Here is a 17,374-nt window from a genome sequence, read left to right as displayed (position 1 = left end):
ACCCTGGGGGGTGGGGGAGGGGGGGGAAACAGAGTCATAATTGGAATATAAATTACATAGGGTCAGAGCTAGCTTTACTTAGGAATGTGCCAACATGAAGCTCCTAATAAATAACTAGATTTCTTTTGAAGCTTGGCTCGAGATTCATGATTTAATTAGGGCATCCATCGGAACCCTGACAGATCTATGGATTGTTTCTGAAGTAATTGGACAGAAGGAATTCTCTGGTGCACATCCTGTGTAGTGGTCACCTACAAAATTCTATTGGGTTTCCTTCTTGAGCAGGAGGTTGGACTAGAAAACGCTGAAGGAATGCTATTGGCTTTCCTTTTTGATAGGTAGAAAACCTTGAAGTTCCCCCCCAAAACTCTATTGTTTTGTTAGGCTGTTAAAGCATGGGGTAAATTTAAAGGATTTTCCGGCTGGTAATGAGGTTTTCTCTTTAGTAGCAAAGACCAATGAAATCTCTGGAACAAAAATAATTCTAGTAAATTCAAATTCCATCGGACATCCAAATGTACCAACTCTCTGCAAAGTACATTAAACCTCCTGTAGGTTCTCTTTGCTGTTTTTGTAAATCTGTTTTTATTTTTTAAAATAAAAATTGTATCAAATTATTTCATAAATCTGAAAGGGGTACTGGATTGAAAGATTGTGGGAGGGAAAAAAGCCAAGAATAAATTTAAACATATTACAGGATGATAGATCTAGAGGGGGTTTTGGCCTACCAGCGTGGGAAAAATACTATAAGGCAGCGAGTTTAACATGGATTAAGGAGTGGTTCAATTTGGATAATTACAGACTATTAAAATTGGAAGGCCACGATCTATTAAAGGGGTGGCATGCCTTCTTGTGGAACACCGGGAACAAAATCTATAAACATTTTAAAACCACATAATAAGAAATTCACTGATTGGCACTTGGTTTGAAATTAAAAATAAACACTATATGAAGGTTCCTGGCTGGATATCTGCATTGAAGGCGGCAATGCACCCAACACACTAGCCCCCCATAAATTAATAAGATATAAAGAATTACTGGATCCCCAAGGAAGATTAAAAACACAGCAGGAACTCAGGGAACAAGGCATAGAAATAAATTGGTGGCCCTACCTACAAATACAAACTAGATACAATAAAGATAATGAGGAAGGAGGAATCAAAATAAATCCCAACCGACTAGACAAATTATTAGGAGCTAAAGATGGAAATTTGATTTCAAAGATTTACAAATACTTATTAGAATTCAACCTAGCAGAAAATCTAGTCAAAGGGCAAATGATAGCTTGGGCAAGGAATATTGGCAAAAACATACAATTGGAAGAATGGGAAAGGGTATGGGAAACCAATTATAGAATAACAAAATCCGTAGCATATAAGGAGAACCACTACAAGATGTGGTACAGATGGTATCTAGCCCCTGCGAAATTGGCGAGGATGTATGCAAATCTTAATCCAATGTGTTGGAAATGTAAGCAAGCACAGGGAATCTTCTTTCATCTCTGGTGGCTTTGCCCAAAAATTAAGAAATATTGGATAAAAATAAAAATTTCGATATCAGAAATAATTGCCGAGGATATTGAGTTAGAACCAGAATTTTTTTTGTTAGGAATGCTTAAACAAAACATTAGAAAGGAAAAAAAGTACCTAATATTACATATAATTATGGTAGCTAGGTTAGCCCTAGCACAAGTCTGGAAAACAGATCAATTGCCAACGGAGCAGCAAATAATTCAAAAAATTTACACATGTGCAGAAATGGATAGACTAACGTTGAAATTGAAAGATAAGGAAGACTCACAGTATTTTAAGATATGGGACAGTTGGTATGAGTGGATAAACCAATGGAAAAGAAGGTAAAGTCAAAATTTAGTAAGAAATTAAAAGTAATAATTATACACCGTCATTAAGGAAAAAAAGGAAAATAAGTTTTTGTATATATGTGTACTTATATACATTATATATACTTTGTTTGTTGTTTGTTGATACTGTTGATTGTATTTTAAGGTTGTGAATGTTTTATACAATTTTATTTTTTTTAAATCTAATAAAGTTTGTTTTTTAAAAACTAAAAAAAAAGAAAAAAGAAAGATTGTGGCAAAAACTACATACACAGCCTTCTCTGTGGGGGCACTGACGATCTGGAATGAGCTCCCCCCAGAGATACGGAGGATTCCGGATCTGCGCACCTTCCGCCGCGAGTTGAAGACGCTTTTATTTCATCAAGCTGGCCTCGCCTAAATCTTCTCCCTTTTAAGTGTAAATTTTAAATTTTTAATGTATTTTAAAATTATGGGTATTTTAAATTATGGGTATTAATTCAGCCAAATTTATTTAATTCATTTTATTCGATTTTAAATTTTGTATATCTATGTGTTTTATTTCATGGCTGTGCACCGCCCTGAGTCCTTCGGGAGTAGGGCGGTATAGAAATTCAATAAAATAAAATAAATAAAATAAAATACTTCCTTCATTGACCACTGCCACCTGCAGCTACTCTCAAGTTTCAGTTCCTTAGTGTCAGTTCAAAGATATTATAGACATCTTCAGAGCTATTTAACTCCTGATGGTCAACTCACCCATTCCACAGTCACATGATCATTTTGAATGCTCAGCAATTAACCCACATTTATAGGTGCTTGCAGCATCTTACAGTCATGCAAGCATCATTTATGGGTTGTTGTTACCATGAGCATCATACCTTTACCATGAGCATCATGACTTATGACTAAAAATCTGCACTCATTTGCAGTCATAGGTTGAGCACTTCCTGTATAAAACTAATGGTTTGAGCCCTTACCAAAGTTGATTTCTTTCCCTCTGTTATGCAGCCAGTAAACCAATCTTCATTCTGCTGTATGCTTAGCACACTGTCATTTGACTGCTTCCCAATGCAATCTTTGTAAATTAGTATTCTACTGGATTATATGCCAATAGTAGAATTCAACCCTATGACAATCAAGTATTGCAATACACGTCCCAATTTCTGGAGAATTACCTGAAAATAATTGCAATGGAATGCAACGGAGGGTAGAGAATGGAGAGTAGTGTGGTTTAGTGTAGTGGAAGAATGGAATGGAGTCGAGAAGTGTTTTTTATTAGGGCAACCTGGACTACCCAGTAAATATAAATTTAACAAAAAAAGAGAGTTGAGTGGAGTGGAGTAGACCAGAATGGAACAGGACAGGACAGGATAGAATAAATCTAGAGTAGCTACAATCAATGCCTATACATATGGCCATAACTATAACAATATCTCTGTTTTGGTTTATAGATCTCAAGATATTATATTTTTCTTGTGGCTCATTCCTTCTTGCCTCAAGAGGGCCTCAGATGTTTTGTAGATGTTTACATAGGTAACAGTGTCTCTATTGTAATGGATTTAGTTTGTTTGTCTCTTCCAAATCCTATGGGTCTCCATGGAAAAAGGAGGGGCTGACCCTATTTATTGTTCTCATGATATTCCATCCCATGGATGGAAGTCCCAAAGCTTTGTGAGTTGATTTGATAGTATGGGCGTTGACTTACCTGAACGCTTCTTCTCGTTGCACTGGCTCCAGTGGTCAGGATTGGGTAGTGACACGCTCCAATTATTGATTGAGTCTGCAAAGCTGAGAAGCTCCTCCCCTTTGCCTTGCCTCCCAGCTTTCTGATGAAAGACAGCAACGCAGACAGGCACTGTGAGCTGTAAGGTAACGAAAGAGAGATCCACAGAATCTTCCCCACCAACGAGGGCACCAACAGGGAGGGGCTGACCACTGGAGCCAGTGCAACAAGAAGAAGCGTTCAGGTAAGTCAACGCCCATTCTCGTTGATCCTGGCTCCAGTGGTCAGGATTGGGACATGCCCAAGCCTAACTCTGTAGGGAGGGACCCGCCCGAGGGGGTGGGGAAGTTCCCAGATGAACCTGTTGGAGGACCCTGCGCCCGAAGGCAGCCTCGGCCGAGGCAAACCGATCGAGACGATAGTGTCTAACAAAGGGAGTGGGGGAAGTCCAGGCGGCAGCCCTGCAGATTTCCTCCAGGGAAGCCTGAGTAGCCCAAGCGACCGAAGTGGCCGCACTACGGGTAGAGTGTGCCATGATACGGCGGGGAACCGGGATGGAGAGGGCCTCATAAGCCTTTGCGATGGTGGCGCGGATCCAACGCCCCAAAGTGGCTGCCGATACCTTCTTGCCTAAGGAGGATGGCTGAAATGAAACCAGGAGGGCTTCAGTCTGGCGCAGAGAAGAGGTGCGTCGGAGGTAAATGCGGAGAGCCCTTCTGACGTCTAGTGTGTGCCAAGCCCTCTCGAGTGGATGAGTAGGATGAGGGCAGAAGTCGGGAAGGACTAATTCCAGGGCCCTATGGTAAGGGGAATTAATCTTGGGAAGGAAGGTGGGGTCCAATCGGAGAACAACCCTGTCGGGATGGAAGATACATAGGTCCTCTCGGGCTGAGAGGGCAGCCAAATCCGACACCCTCCTGGCTGATGTGATGGCCAGAAGGAAGGCTACCTTATACGATAGGAACCGTAATCCTACTTCCCTAAGGGGCTCAAACGGGGCCCTGGTCAGGGCATCCAGGACCCGAGGAAGATCCCAGGTGGGATATCTATGGAGAGGAGCAGGCCGAAGGTTGGAGGCTCCCCTGAGAAATTGCCGAATAAGCGGGCGGGAGGCTAGGGAACCCCGTGAACCACAGCAAAGAATGGAGGAAATTGCCGCTACTTGCCTGCGGAGTGTGTTGGGAGCCAAACCTGAGTCAAGGCGATCCTGAAGATAGATGAGGACCTGCTCCGTGGAGGCTGCCGTAGAGGTGATGGAATGTCTGTCACACCAAGACGAAAATGCTCTCCAGGTGGAGTCGTAGATCCTAGTGGTTGAAGGCCTACGAGCCGCCTGGATAGTCGCGACGACTCTGGGCGGAAGACGACGGGAACTCAGGAGATGCCGCTCAATCGCCAGGCGGTTAGTTGTAGCCATGCGGCGTCCGGATGAAGAAGAGAGCCTTGACGGAGGACGACTCTGTCCGGAGGAAGACGCCATGGAGGCCGAACCGAGAGGGCCATCAGATCCGCGAACCAAGGCCGGCGAGGCCAATGGGGGGCGATGAGCAGCAGTTCCGCCTTCTCCTGTAGCATCTTCCTGATGACCTTGGCGATGACCGGGAGTGGAGGGAAGGCATACAGAAGGCCTGGGGGCCATGCGCTGTGGAGAGCGTCCACGGCCTCCGCTCCTGGTTCCGGAAACCGTGAAAAGAACCTCTGGGTCTGTCGATTGGACTGTGTGGCGAAAAGGTCCAGGACTGGAACCCCCATCAAGGATGTGACTTCCGCAAAGAGCGGAGGGTCCAGAGACCACTCCCTGGGGTCCACCGTGGTCCTGCTCAGCCAATCCGCCTGAGAATTCTGGAGACCGGAGATGTGGGCTGCCTTCAAAGATTTGAGGTGTGTCTCCGCCCAGGAGCCCAGTCTCTCGGCCTCCTCCATGAGGTGTCGAGATCGGGTCCCTCCTAGGCGGTTTACGTGGGCCTTGGCGGCCACGTTGTCCGTCCTGACGAGGACATGCTTGCCCTGTACCTTGTGGGCAAAGACCCGAAGGGCCAGGTGGATGGCCCGGAGCTCCAACCAGTTTATGTTGTGCTCTAAATCCGCTCGAGTCCATCGACCCTGAGCGAGGGAAGAGGAAAGGTGGGCCCCCCAGCCATGAAGGCTGGCGTCCGTAGTCAGGATCAGACACTGATGATCCCTGAACTCCCTCCCCTGGAGGAGGGCCCCCGAGTTCCACCAATCGAAGGACCTGAGCACTTTGGAGGGAAGGTGGACAAATCGATGGGAGGACCCCAACCCCTGTTTCTGGTAAGGGAGGAGGAACCACTGCAGGAGCCTGCAGTGGAGACGGGCCCAGGGAACTATGCCAATGCAAGATACCATCTTCCCCAGGAATTGGGAGAGGGAGGCCAGGGAAGAGCCCTTCGCTGTCCTCACTGCCCTGACCAGAGACCGCAGACTGGTCAGGCGATCCCGGGAAAGATAGACCTTGCATTGACCCGTGTCGATGACGGCACCTAGATGCTGGAGACGAGTGGTCGGGACCAGATGACTTTTGGCCTGATTTATGGAGAACCCATGGGCCTCCAGAACCCGGATAGTGGTCGAGAGATCCCGAAGAGCCTGGGGCTCCGAGACTGACTGGACCAGAAGATCGTCCAGATAGAACTGCATCCGGATTGGGATGGCCCTGAGATGGCCCGCTATGGCGGCCATCAATTTCGTGAATACCCTGGGGGCCGATGAGAGGCCGAATGGGAGAGCCCTGTACTGGTAGTGTTGGTTCGAGAAGCAGAATCGAAGGAACCTGCGGTGGGCCGGAAGGATGGGGACGTGGAGATACGCCTCCGTCAGGTCGATTGACGAGAGGTAATCTCCGACCCTGATGCCCTCCAAGATGGTCTGGAGGGACTGCATCTTGAACCGCTGGTAGACGATCCGGCGGTTCAGGGATTTGAGGTCTAAAATCGCCCTCCACCCCCCTGAGGACTTTCGAATAACGAACAATCGTGAATAGAAGCCTTGTCCGCGCTGCCCCTGGGGCACCGGTTCGATGGCCCGAATCTCTAGTAGGTGACGGATGGCAGAGGCCACCAAGAGCCTGGATGGTCGGCTCTGCGAGATGGGACAGCGAAGAAACCTCTCTGGGGGGGAGGAGAGGAATTCGAGAGAGAGGCCAGAACTGATAGTCCTCCTGACCCAGGCGTCCGACGAGGTAGCTGCCCACTGGCTGGCGAAGGACGCCAGGCGGCCTCCAATGGGTAGCTGGACCAGGCCGTCAGCGAGACTTACGGAATCCCCGCCCCCTGCCCCCTCGAAAGGGCTGTCTGGGAGGACCTCTAGGAGGGTGACCTGGACGGTCCTGAGGTCGAAACTGTCTAGGCGGAGGAAACCGTTGACGACGGCTTCCTGAGAAACCACCCTCAGGAGACCGGAATGGGCGGAAGGAGGATTGGGACCTGAAGTCAGATCGCCGGGACAAGCTAGGAAGGATGCAGCGTTTGTCCTTGGACTCCACCAAAAGGGGCTCCAGAGGAGCGCCGAAAAGCTTGGGCCCTTCAAATGGGGAAGAAGCGAGGCGCCATTTAGATTTAGCATCAGCTTGCCACTGTCGGAGCCAGAGCAAGCGTCTAGCAGCTATAGAGGAACCGATGGCCTTGGCAGCGAAGCGAGAAGAATTTAAGGTAGCATCCGCTGAAAAGTCTAGGGCCACTATAACTTTGCTTATATCTTGGTGGGTCCTCAGGTCGGAGACCGGGAGTCTGGCCTGGAGTTGGCGAAGCCATAAGATAGAGGCTCGGTTAAAAAAGGAGGCGGCCAAGGAGGCCTTGACCGACCAGGCAGTAGCCTGGAGTGATCTAACTAGGGAATGCTCCAGCCGTCTATCCTCCGGGCGTAGACCTTCATCAGGAGGCCCCGTCAAATTAGAGGGGGCTGACAATTCCGCTACCGGTTGGTCTACTGAAGGGACCTGCAAAAGAGAGGACAGTTCAGGTGCCAAATTATAGAGACGCCTGTCATTAGCATTGGGGCTGGGTCCAGAAGCAGGGGCCGCCCATTGTCCTTGAAGAACATCCTTAAATATCTTGGGGCCAGGGATCTCCTCAGATTCAATGGCAGGTTCCTCAAAGAGGGGAATGGAAGAGGAAGGGCCTTCCCCCGCATTAATCGATGAGGTATGAGAGGAACCCAGACCTGTGACAGCCTTGGCCTTGTGGAGCAGGGAACGGAAAAGCTGGGGCTTAAAAAGACCCACAAATGCTGGTTGGTCTGGGGCCAGACCTTCGTCATCCGACAAATCCTGGTCCAGAGGATCAGGAGCTCCTAAGGATTCCCTGTCCGAATGATCAGGTGACCCTGCCTGGGCTAGAGACTCTGGTCCATGAAGAGCTGCCTCAGCAGCCGAGACAATGGAGCCTTCAATATCAACCTGTGAGCAAGAGTGACTGGAGCCCCAAGAGGAGGTTTTCTGCAACTCCTCCCTAACCCCCATTTTGATGGCTTCCCTGATGAAAGAAGCCAGATCAGAGGTGATCTGATTGCCTGAGGCCAAGGAAGGAGGGGCCATAGGGGCGGGGGCCTGTGCAGGATTTTCTTGGGGTTGAGGCTGGACAGGAGAAGCTTCAGGTTGAGGTCCAAATAATGTTACATTGACCTCCTTAGGCCCTTCAGATGATGGGATGTCCCTATCTGGGGACAAGGCAGGAGATAGAACTTGGCCCGGATTATCCCCTTTCTCAGGCTGAACCTGGGGATCCGGATTTGCTGGACCTGCAGGAGCAGGTATTGAACCTGCAGAAGGGCCACCCCAGGAGATGGATGGGGGCTAATGGAGGCTTTCTCCTGCAAGGAGGCTGCCTGGATGGCCTTCTGGATCGCCTTTTCAATAGCCTTATGGCGCTTTAGCTCTTCTCTGGACAAAGCAGATGATTGGGAAGGCTTAGACCCCTTTGTGGTATGATGGGTTTTTCTGCTTTTCTTAGCAGGAACAGGGTCAGAAGATCCAGGTTCTTCCTGCTGTAAGGGTTGCTTGGCTGATCTGGAAGGCCGATGGGAAGCCATGAGAACTCCTCAATTCCCCTGAGGGAAGGGCAGGATTCAGAGGGAAAGCTGAAAGGAAGGGCAAGGCCGACAGTTAAAGAGGCCTTTAGCCCTCACAAGGCCTCTAGTCGCAACGAGGCCTTCCCAAAATGGCCGCCAGTACACTTAAAATGGCCGCCGGGCCTTCCCAAAATGGCCGCCGGTACACTTAAAATGGCAGCCGGGCCTTCCCAAAATGGCCGCCGGTACACTTAAAATGGCCGCCGGGCCTTCCCAAATTGGCCACCGGTACACTTAAAATGGCCACCGGACCTTCCCAAAATGGCCGCCGGTACACTCAAAATGGCCGCCCGGACTTAAAATGCCGCCGGGACACTCAAAATGGCCGCCGGAACATTACGAATGGCCTAGGAAACCCTAATGGCCGCCCGGACTCTTAATCCAACTCCCCTCTTACTTACATTTGGAATCCGGCGATTGGGAGATGATCAGCAGAGCCGATCCACCCGAGGGGCTGGGGCTGCAGAACGAGGGTCTCCGCTGCTGCATTGAGCCCAGAAGCCGCCCGGCAGGGGCTGCGGCTAACAGGGGCCTCAGGCCTCGTGGTCAGCCTCCAAAGCGGCTCCGTTGATAAAATCGCCGCAATTTGCTGGCTATCGGATCCCCGATAGCCTCTCCAAAGCCTCTGCCTGGCAGGCAAGAGGCTAGCCCCTTGTATGCAGCAGTAGAGGGAACAGGCCCTCCACGCTAGGGTGAGGACCAGGCTCAACCAGCTGGGAACCTACAGTCCTCACCAGCCAAAAATTGGCCTCCAGCGGTCTCGGGTACGAACCCCTTCGCGCTGGGAGCTCTACCAAAAAATTTTTGGGAGCTGTAGATGAAATTTGGTGGCAAAAGGGAAACTTTTGCCAGAGCTAGGCTCAAACGTGCCTTTCACAACCGGATTGAGTCAGAAAGCTGGGAGGCAAGGCAAAGGGGAGGAGCTTCTCAGCTTTGCAGACTCAATCAATAATTGGAGCGTGTCACTACCCAATCCTGACCACTGGAGCCAGGATCAACGAGAATGTTACATTCTCTATTTCTTTTTGAAAAACATCTCAAGAAGACAGGTCAGTCTGATCTACTTCAAAGATCATATTGCAGACAGAGATATTTGTACACAAAAAGAAGACACGCATGAAAGATGTTAGCATTCGTGCAGTTACTCTTAATAGTACTGCTTCAAGTAGTGTGCAAGGATCCCAGCTTTCACTGTGATTTTGATGAGCTCCCTCCTATTCATCACACACATCATCAGCTTGGAGAGATTAACATTGCTGGCATTATTTCTGTATTCTTTACATTTTCTAAACCCATTGATTTCAGTCGACATCCTTCTCAGGGGTTTCATGATGGACTTATGTACGTACAACATCGTTTCAATGTCAAGTTCTGGACATTGCTGTTAAATCACATGATGCTTCAAGTTTTTTCCTTTAATGACAAAAATCAAAAAGAAGCATCTTAAACAAAATGCAAGATTTATGAAGTTATATTTTACTTTAGTTTCCATGTAAAGTTGAAAAAGATCCAAATCTACTTTTATATAAAAAGAACCATCTATATATACAATATATAAATATAGAGGGACTTAATTTATGAAGCCAGTAATGATAATAGCACTTAGATTTACAGCACTCTCTGAGCAGTTTACAACATCAGCATATTTTCCAAATCAATTTAGGTCCTCATTTAATTGACGGTGGAGTCAATCTTTTTTTAAAAAAAATATTTTATTTGTTTTTAAACATCTTAAACATAAAATACATCTTTTAAGAGCTAAGGTTTGGCCCGGTATTAGATAAGTACAATTGCCCACACTTCTTTAACCAATTTGATTCCAAATTTCATCCATTTACATCTTTAAAAAGAAAAAAAAAACATCAAATCAGTAATTTTTTATCATACAATCTAACATCTTATTCTAAACACTTGGCATTCTATTGTATCACCATAAATCTTAAATCACAAATAAACACAGCTCCTTTTTATATACAATCTTTCATTTCCAAATAAACACCATTCTAATTTTTTTCCATTTTGTCAATCAGAATTCCATATATATTCCTTAATCTTAAAACCCATTTCATCAAATCTATATTTTAATCTCTATTGATTTACATCTAATTTCCTTAATCTTGTCATGAAATACACTTCTCATTTTACATAAAATCACTTCAGAATCATTTCACATTATCATTCATTCCATGTTTCCATCCATAATTTTATCTAATTCCCAATCTATTTTATTTTAGCTGATTTCCAGCGTATTCTCCATTAATCCTAAATCTATTATTTAGCTGGTTCACAACTAAATTCGTTATTTTCCAGCATATTCTCTTCAACTCCTCTCGCTGATTCCCAGCATATTCTCCTCCACTCCTAAATCTATTATTTAGCTGGTTCACAGCAAGCTGTTTTCCAGCATAATCTCCTCCATTTCTCCCGCTGATTGCCAGCATAATCTCCTCCACTCCTAAATCTGTTATTTGGCTGGTTCACAGCATTTTATTTTAACTGTTCTCCAGTATAATATTCTCCAATCCTTCCGCTGATTACCGGCATAATCTCCTCCACTCCTAAATCTATTATTATAAATGTTTTATTTTAGCTGGTTCACAGCATATTACATAGGTTGCTTTTTCAACATATTCTCCTTCATATCTCCCGCCAATTTAAAATAGAAACGTGTTACAACAAATATCTTCTCACTTATTCTCTCCTGGATTATAAATTTCTCTTAAATTCGTCCCATTTCATATTTATTCTTATTTTTCTATGGAAGCAACATTTTTATCTGCCTTAAAATCAATTTTCTGTATTTATTAAATCTATAATTAACTCCTGTTCATATTCAAAATTCATTTAAATATTTAAAACATCCTATTCTCATTTAATCATTTAAATTCTTGTTTCATGACCAGATTGATATATGTATTTCTAAATAGTCAAATTTAAAAGGAATGGAAATAGAAAGTAAAAAAGCAAGAGACAACAAGAAAGAGAGGAAAGAAAAAGGTAACAAAAAGGAAAAGGAAAAAAAAGAAAAGAAAAGAAAAAGAGAAAAAGGGGGAGAGAGAAAAAAACACCTCCGATTAATATTCAAGCTTCATGTAAAAATTTAAGCATTACATTTCCATTTTTAATCAGGCTATTTTATTTTTTATCTCACAACCAGCTATATTCTATTTTTCCTTTTCCCCATCTGTCCAAAACTGTTCCTTTTCAAGTTCAATATTGTCAAAATTAAGAATTCTGCAAAGTTTAGCTCTTTTGTAACATCTATTCCATATATAGTATCATTGTCCCTTCTTTTATTGCTGCGCCATTTTCTTTTGTTGCCACACCTGCTGGTTCAATTTTTAATTGTTCCATTTTATTTCTTCTTTCTTCCCATCAATAAGATCACCAATAGATAGATTGGGAATCCCCAAGATCAAATCTCCTTGGTTATTCAAAATAATCCAATTTAGGTAGCAAGACACATTGTTTTTCTTTCAAGCCGAAAGCAATCCATAATTTATACTTTCACTTCATGGCGGCAATCCTCCATTTTGTCCATTATATGTCCTTTCCCCTTAGTTTTTAAGGATTCTTGCTTATCGCCTCTCCCCTCTTTCTCTCTCTCCAAAAGTAGTCCATTCCAATTTAAAGAAGTTTCAAATTTTTGTAACTTTCCAACAGACAGTCATTCCAAATCAGTCCATAATAAAAGTAAATCCTTGATGGGTCTCTTCCTCCTGCACATTATCTTGTCTTTTTGCCCCAATAATCCATAGCCGCTAATTAAGGCTAAGGGCTCACTTGTAAAAGTCCATTTTTTTGAGTGCTGTTCCCGCCTGGGTTAATGTCACTCACCCGGCTTCCAAACGCTTTGCTCTTTTTTCTCCAATCTTCCTCCTGCACAATGCTTCTCTGGTTTGCCCTGGCTTCGAGGCCGTCACCATGGCTGCCGCATCCCCACCGCCGACTCAGAGGGTTTCCTCTCTGAGTCCAGAAGACCATTATCCAAACCCTGACAAAAATACCTGTATTCCAAAGTAGGTCACATTTTTGTCCTATGGAGAACCTTTGGGTATCAGTCTGACTGTTCTTTCTCTTTGCTTTTTCTTAATGACATCTTTGGTCATCACCATCTTCATGAAACACAAGGACACTCCCATTGTCAAAGCCAACAACCGAAATCTCACTTATGCACTTCTAGTTTCTCTTCTCCTCTCTTTCCTTTGTGTCTTTCTATTTATTGGAAGACCCAATAAGGTTGTGTGCCTCCTTCGACAACCGGCTTTTGGCCTCGTCTTTTCTGTGGCAGTTTCTTGTGTCTTGGCCAAAACCTTTGTTGTGGTTCTAGCATTCATGGCCACCAAACCTGGTTCCAGACTGAGGAAATGGGTGGGGGGAAGAATGGTTAGTTTCATTCTTCTCGCTTGTTCCCTTATCCAAATAGGTTTTTGTGCTGTGTGGCTGATAACATCCCCACCATACCCAGATTTTGATATGAAGTCAATGACTGAAGAAATCATTATGGAATGCAATGAAGAGTCGGTCATGTACTACTGTGTTTTGGGCTTTATGGGTTTTTTTTGCTCTGGTTAGCTTCTCTGCTGCTTTTCTAGCTAGGAAGTTACCTGACAGCTTCAATGAAGCCAAATTCATCACCTTCAGCATGTTGGTCTTCTGCAGTGTTTGGCTGTGCTTTATTCCTACCTACCTAAGCACAAGGGGAAAATATATGTTGGCTGTGGAGATCTTCTCCATGATCTCCTCCAGTGCTGGCTTATTGGTGTGCATCTTTCTTCCCAAGTGTTTTATCATTGTGATGAGATCTGAACTGAACAACAAACATCAGCTCATGAAAAGAAAGTTTTAAGAAATCTTTTTGTTTGCTTGATATTCTTTATAGTTACATATTGAAAAATGTGGACATTTAACCCAAGATGCAATGTACAATTTATTGGTATTCCATGTTGCTTGCCCCTGTGATTTGGATATCTCAGAACAAATTGTATAAATAAACCAACAATACACAAATGTATTTATCGATATTTATTTTTATTTATTTATTTGGTTTGTATATATAAGATCACAGGTATAAGTATAAGCATGATTATGAAATGGATACAAATAAATGGGGACAATAGGACAGGGAGGGTAGGCACGATTGTGTGTTTATGCACCCCCCTTACAGACCTCTTAGGAATGGGGTGAACAGTCTAAAGTTAACATTGTTGGAGGCTTGGGGATGGAACCACAGAGTCAGGAAGTGCATTCCAGGCATTGACCACTCTGTTGCTGAAGTCGTATTTTCTGCAATCAAGTTTGGAGTGGTTTACCTTAAGTTTGTATCTATTGTGTGCTCATGTATTGTTGTGGTTGAAGTAGTCATTGACAGGTAGGATATTGTAGCAGATAACTTTATGTACTACGCTTAGGTCAGACTGAAGGCAATGTAGTTCTAACTTGTCTAAGTCCAAAATTTCAAGCCTGGTGGCATAAGGTATTCTGTTGCAAGCAGAGGAGTGAAGGCCTCTTCTCGTGAAATATATAATATATCCTAGTATGGAAGTGTATAGAGGGGTTAAGGAGTGAAAAAATTCTTACTTTTTACAGAAAAATGGGAAATGTTCCTCCTTATTTAATTACTCACAATTTTGCCATGAACAAAGTCTTCCACTAAATATATAGATTTCATGTGACTCATTAAATTGTCTTTACTGGTCATATTAACTCATATGCACAGTATAGAATATTGTATAGAATAACATGTTCCATGATTATAGGTCTGTTGAGTACATAGAGTTGTTGTAGCACTTGTCTGAAAGGCAGGCTATAATTCTATATGCCACATGATGAAATCATTCTGGTTTCGCTGGGTGAGCACTGGATCACATTTTCAGAGTCTTTGGAATTACCCTTTGTTGTGTTTCACTGATAGAAATGAGATTTAAATAGGTAGAGGCTACAATGTCTCCCACTAACCTGTATTGTTTTGCCAGCACTTCCTTTTTTTAAGTGTCCTACTAGGGAAGACTGTGATGAGTCTTCTTTAGTGGCACTCAGGAATTTTATGTCTAGTGTAATGAAAAGAATGACTAGGAGAAATATGATACCAGTGTTCCAATATTTGAGGGGGTCCTACAATGATGTAGGGGTCAACCTATTTTCCAAAGCACCAAAAGGCAAGATAAGAAACAATGGATGGAAGCTAACCAAGGAGAGAAGCAATCTAGAACTATGGAGAAATAGGGACAGCGAAGAAAGAAGACGCAGGCTGGCACGGATAGGGAAAGAGCAAGTTCCCTGAAGTGCCAGCATTAGTCTTTGACCCATCGGCAAAGGAAGGCAGCCATAGAGCTGTCAAAAGCCGGAGCAGCCATAATCAAAAAGAGAAAGTGCAGGACTTGTGATTGAATAGAGTATTGTTACCGGATTAGTGATTGGCCAACTCACAGGTAAGAAGAAAAAACTTTTAAAAGCTCGAAAGAAGTCCCAACGAGCAATTAGCGGCTAATTTGCACTTGGGAATTTAAGCGGAGGGGGAAAAAAAGGAACTTTAAAGTGAAAACAAAAGCCCTAAAAGGAATCTTCCACTTGGATTTAAAATTGGATTTTCAAAGAAATAAAATCAAGACAAGGGAAAAGGAGACAGAGGAACATTTTTTAAACAATAAAAAGATTTAACTCAGAAGAGAGGAAACGGGCATTCCCTTGGAGTTAAAAAATGGATACTTTGTTGCCGAAAGAGTTGTGAATTGAAGAGAGACATCTGCTGGAGGAGAGATCGTGGGAAAGAGCCATAGGAGTATACAGCTGAAAAGATTAAAAGAAGCAGGGAGGACGAGGACTGAGATTGTGATGGCTCAAGTGAGTATTTGAACTGGACACTATCTGGAAAGAAAAGGAGATATTGCATGGACTTTGAAACTAGAAGTATAAGTAAATGAAAATAATAAATTGGAAAATTCTAGCCTTCTAAAGTGACAATATGGAGAATTGGGAGGATGAATGTGAGATATTAAGGGAGATGTTTGAAAAATAAGAGAAGCATTTAAGGGAAATAAGGAAGCAGAGAATTGGTTAGAATGCAAGAAAAAAGAAAGAGAAAAGATGAATGAGAAGCAAGAGAAACAAGGAGGAAATATTGAAAAGGAAATAAATGAAAATAAAAATAAAGATGATTACACTGGGATTAACAGTGATAGAATAAAAATGGATAAGAGAGAATACATCTCAAAACTGAAAAGAAGAGAAATAAATGGGAAAATATTGAGAGGGAAAATTAGCAGAGTGAAAATTAAAGAAAAGAGGCAGAAAGGGAGATATAAGAAAAGAAGAGGAATAAGGTAAGGGAATGGAAGAAAGTGAGGAAAGCATCAAGAAATGGATTGTGGAGAGTTTAAAAGAAAATGGTTAAGAGTCAGTGAAAATATTAATATGTTAATAAAGAGAAGGATGTTGTAGAAATTATATGTGAAAATACCGTTTAATGTAAAATAGATCAGTAGATGAAATGTGAAAAAAAATGAACTATGTTTTTGATGTTGGAGGAATCACTAAGTGGAGAGAAATAAAAGCAACAAAAGAATTAATTGAAATTAAGATGGGAATTGAAATTGAAATGAAAAATTGAATGAAAATGAAATGTTAGCAAATGATGTAAATGACAGACTTGTAAGAAGTAAAACAGAAGAAATACATTGTTAAAGGGAAAAAAGCAAGGGTTGAAAGATTATTTTAACAAAGGTTTCAAGGAAAAAATGCAATCAGTTGAAATATTTGTTAAAAATTAAAAAGAGGAGGGGAATTTTGAGTAATATTTTTAATAAATGAGAAAGATCGGGGTTGCCTGAACACCATAGTGGAAAATATTAAATTGAAAATGAATACAGCAATAGAGAGAGATGAAAAAGGAGTAGAGAGTAGAGAGATGGAAGAGAGGGGGAGAAGAGAGAGGGATGGAAGAGAGGGGAGGAAGGAAGAGAGAGGAAATCAGAGTAGGAGAGTGGGCTAGACAGGGAGGAAGAAAGGAGGAGAAGGAGAAAGGAAGAGGAAGTAGAGAGGAGCAGGAGAGGAGGAAAAAAGAAAGTAAGAAGGAAAGAAGAAAGGGAGATGGCAGGATTGAGAAGAAAGATTGCTGTACAACAAAAAAGATGAAATGGAAGAAAGGCAACCCCGAACATATATACTAAGATAAAGAATGAATGGTTAGAAAATAAAAGAGAATAAATATGAATAAGCAGGAAAATTAGAATTTGAGGGCGAATGAAGATGTTGTTTATATAAGTAGTAAGCATAGAAATATTGAAATATGATTAAAAAAAGGTAAAAAAGAAAATTGTGGCAAAAATTGTAATTGAGTAAAATGTATTAGAATTTGATAAGTTGTATCAGATAAGATATGGCCAATACTCTGTTCAAAAAAGATGTAGGTGAATGTGGGGGAAAAATAAACCAATAAAACTTGATTTTAAAAAAAAGCTCACTTCAAATCCCCCAAAATGACAAATAGCTGAGCCGCACGATCATCAGAGGCTTTTTTTTTTACTTTTAAAAGTATTTTTTCTACAACCTCTTCCGACAAAAAAATGCTTTTAAAAGTAAAAAAAAAAAGCCTCTGATGATCGTGCGGCTCAGCTGGGATCGTCAGAGGCTTTTCAAAGCATTTTTTCCTGCAACCTCTTGGCCAAAGAAGTGGTAAAAAAATGCTTTGAAAAGTCTCTGACGATCCCAGCTGAGTTGCCTGATCGGCAGAGAGGCATTTTTAA

The sequence above is a fragment of the Pituophis catenifer genome, unplaced genomic scaffold, assembly GCF_029215685.1.
Source record: "Pituophis catenifer annectens isolate HBS135680 unplaced genomic scaffold, rPitCat1.0.hap2 SCAF_15, whole genome shotgun sequence".
In the NCBI taxonomy this organism is placed as follows: Eukaryota; Metazoa; Chordata; class Lepidosauria; order Squamata; family Colubridae; genus Pituophis; species Pituophis catenifer.
This window is presented reverse-complemented; position numbering follows the sequence as displayed.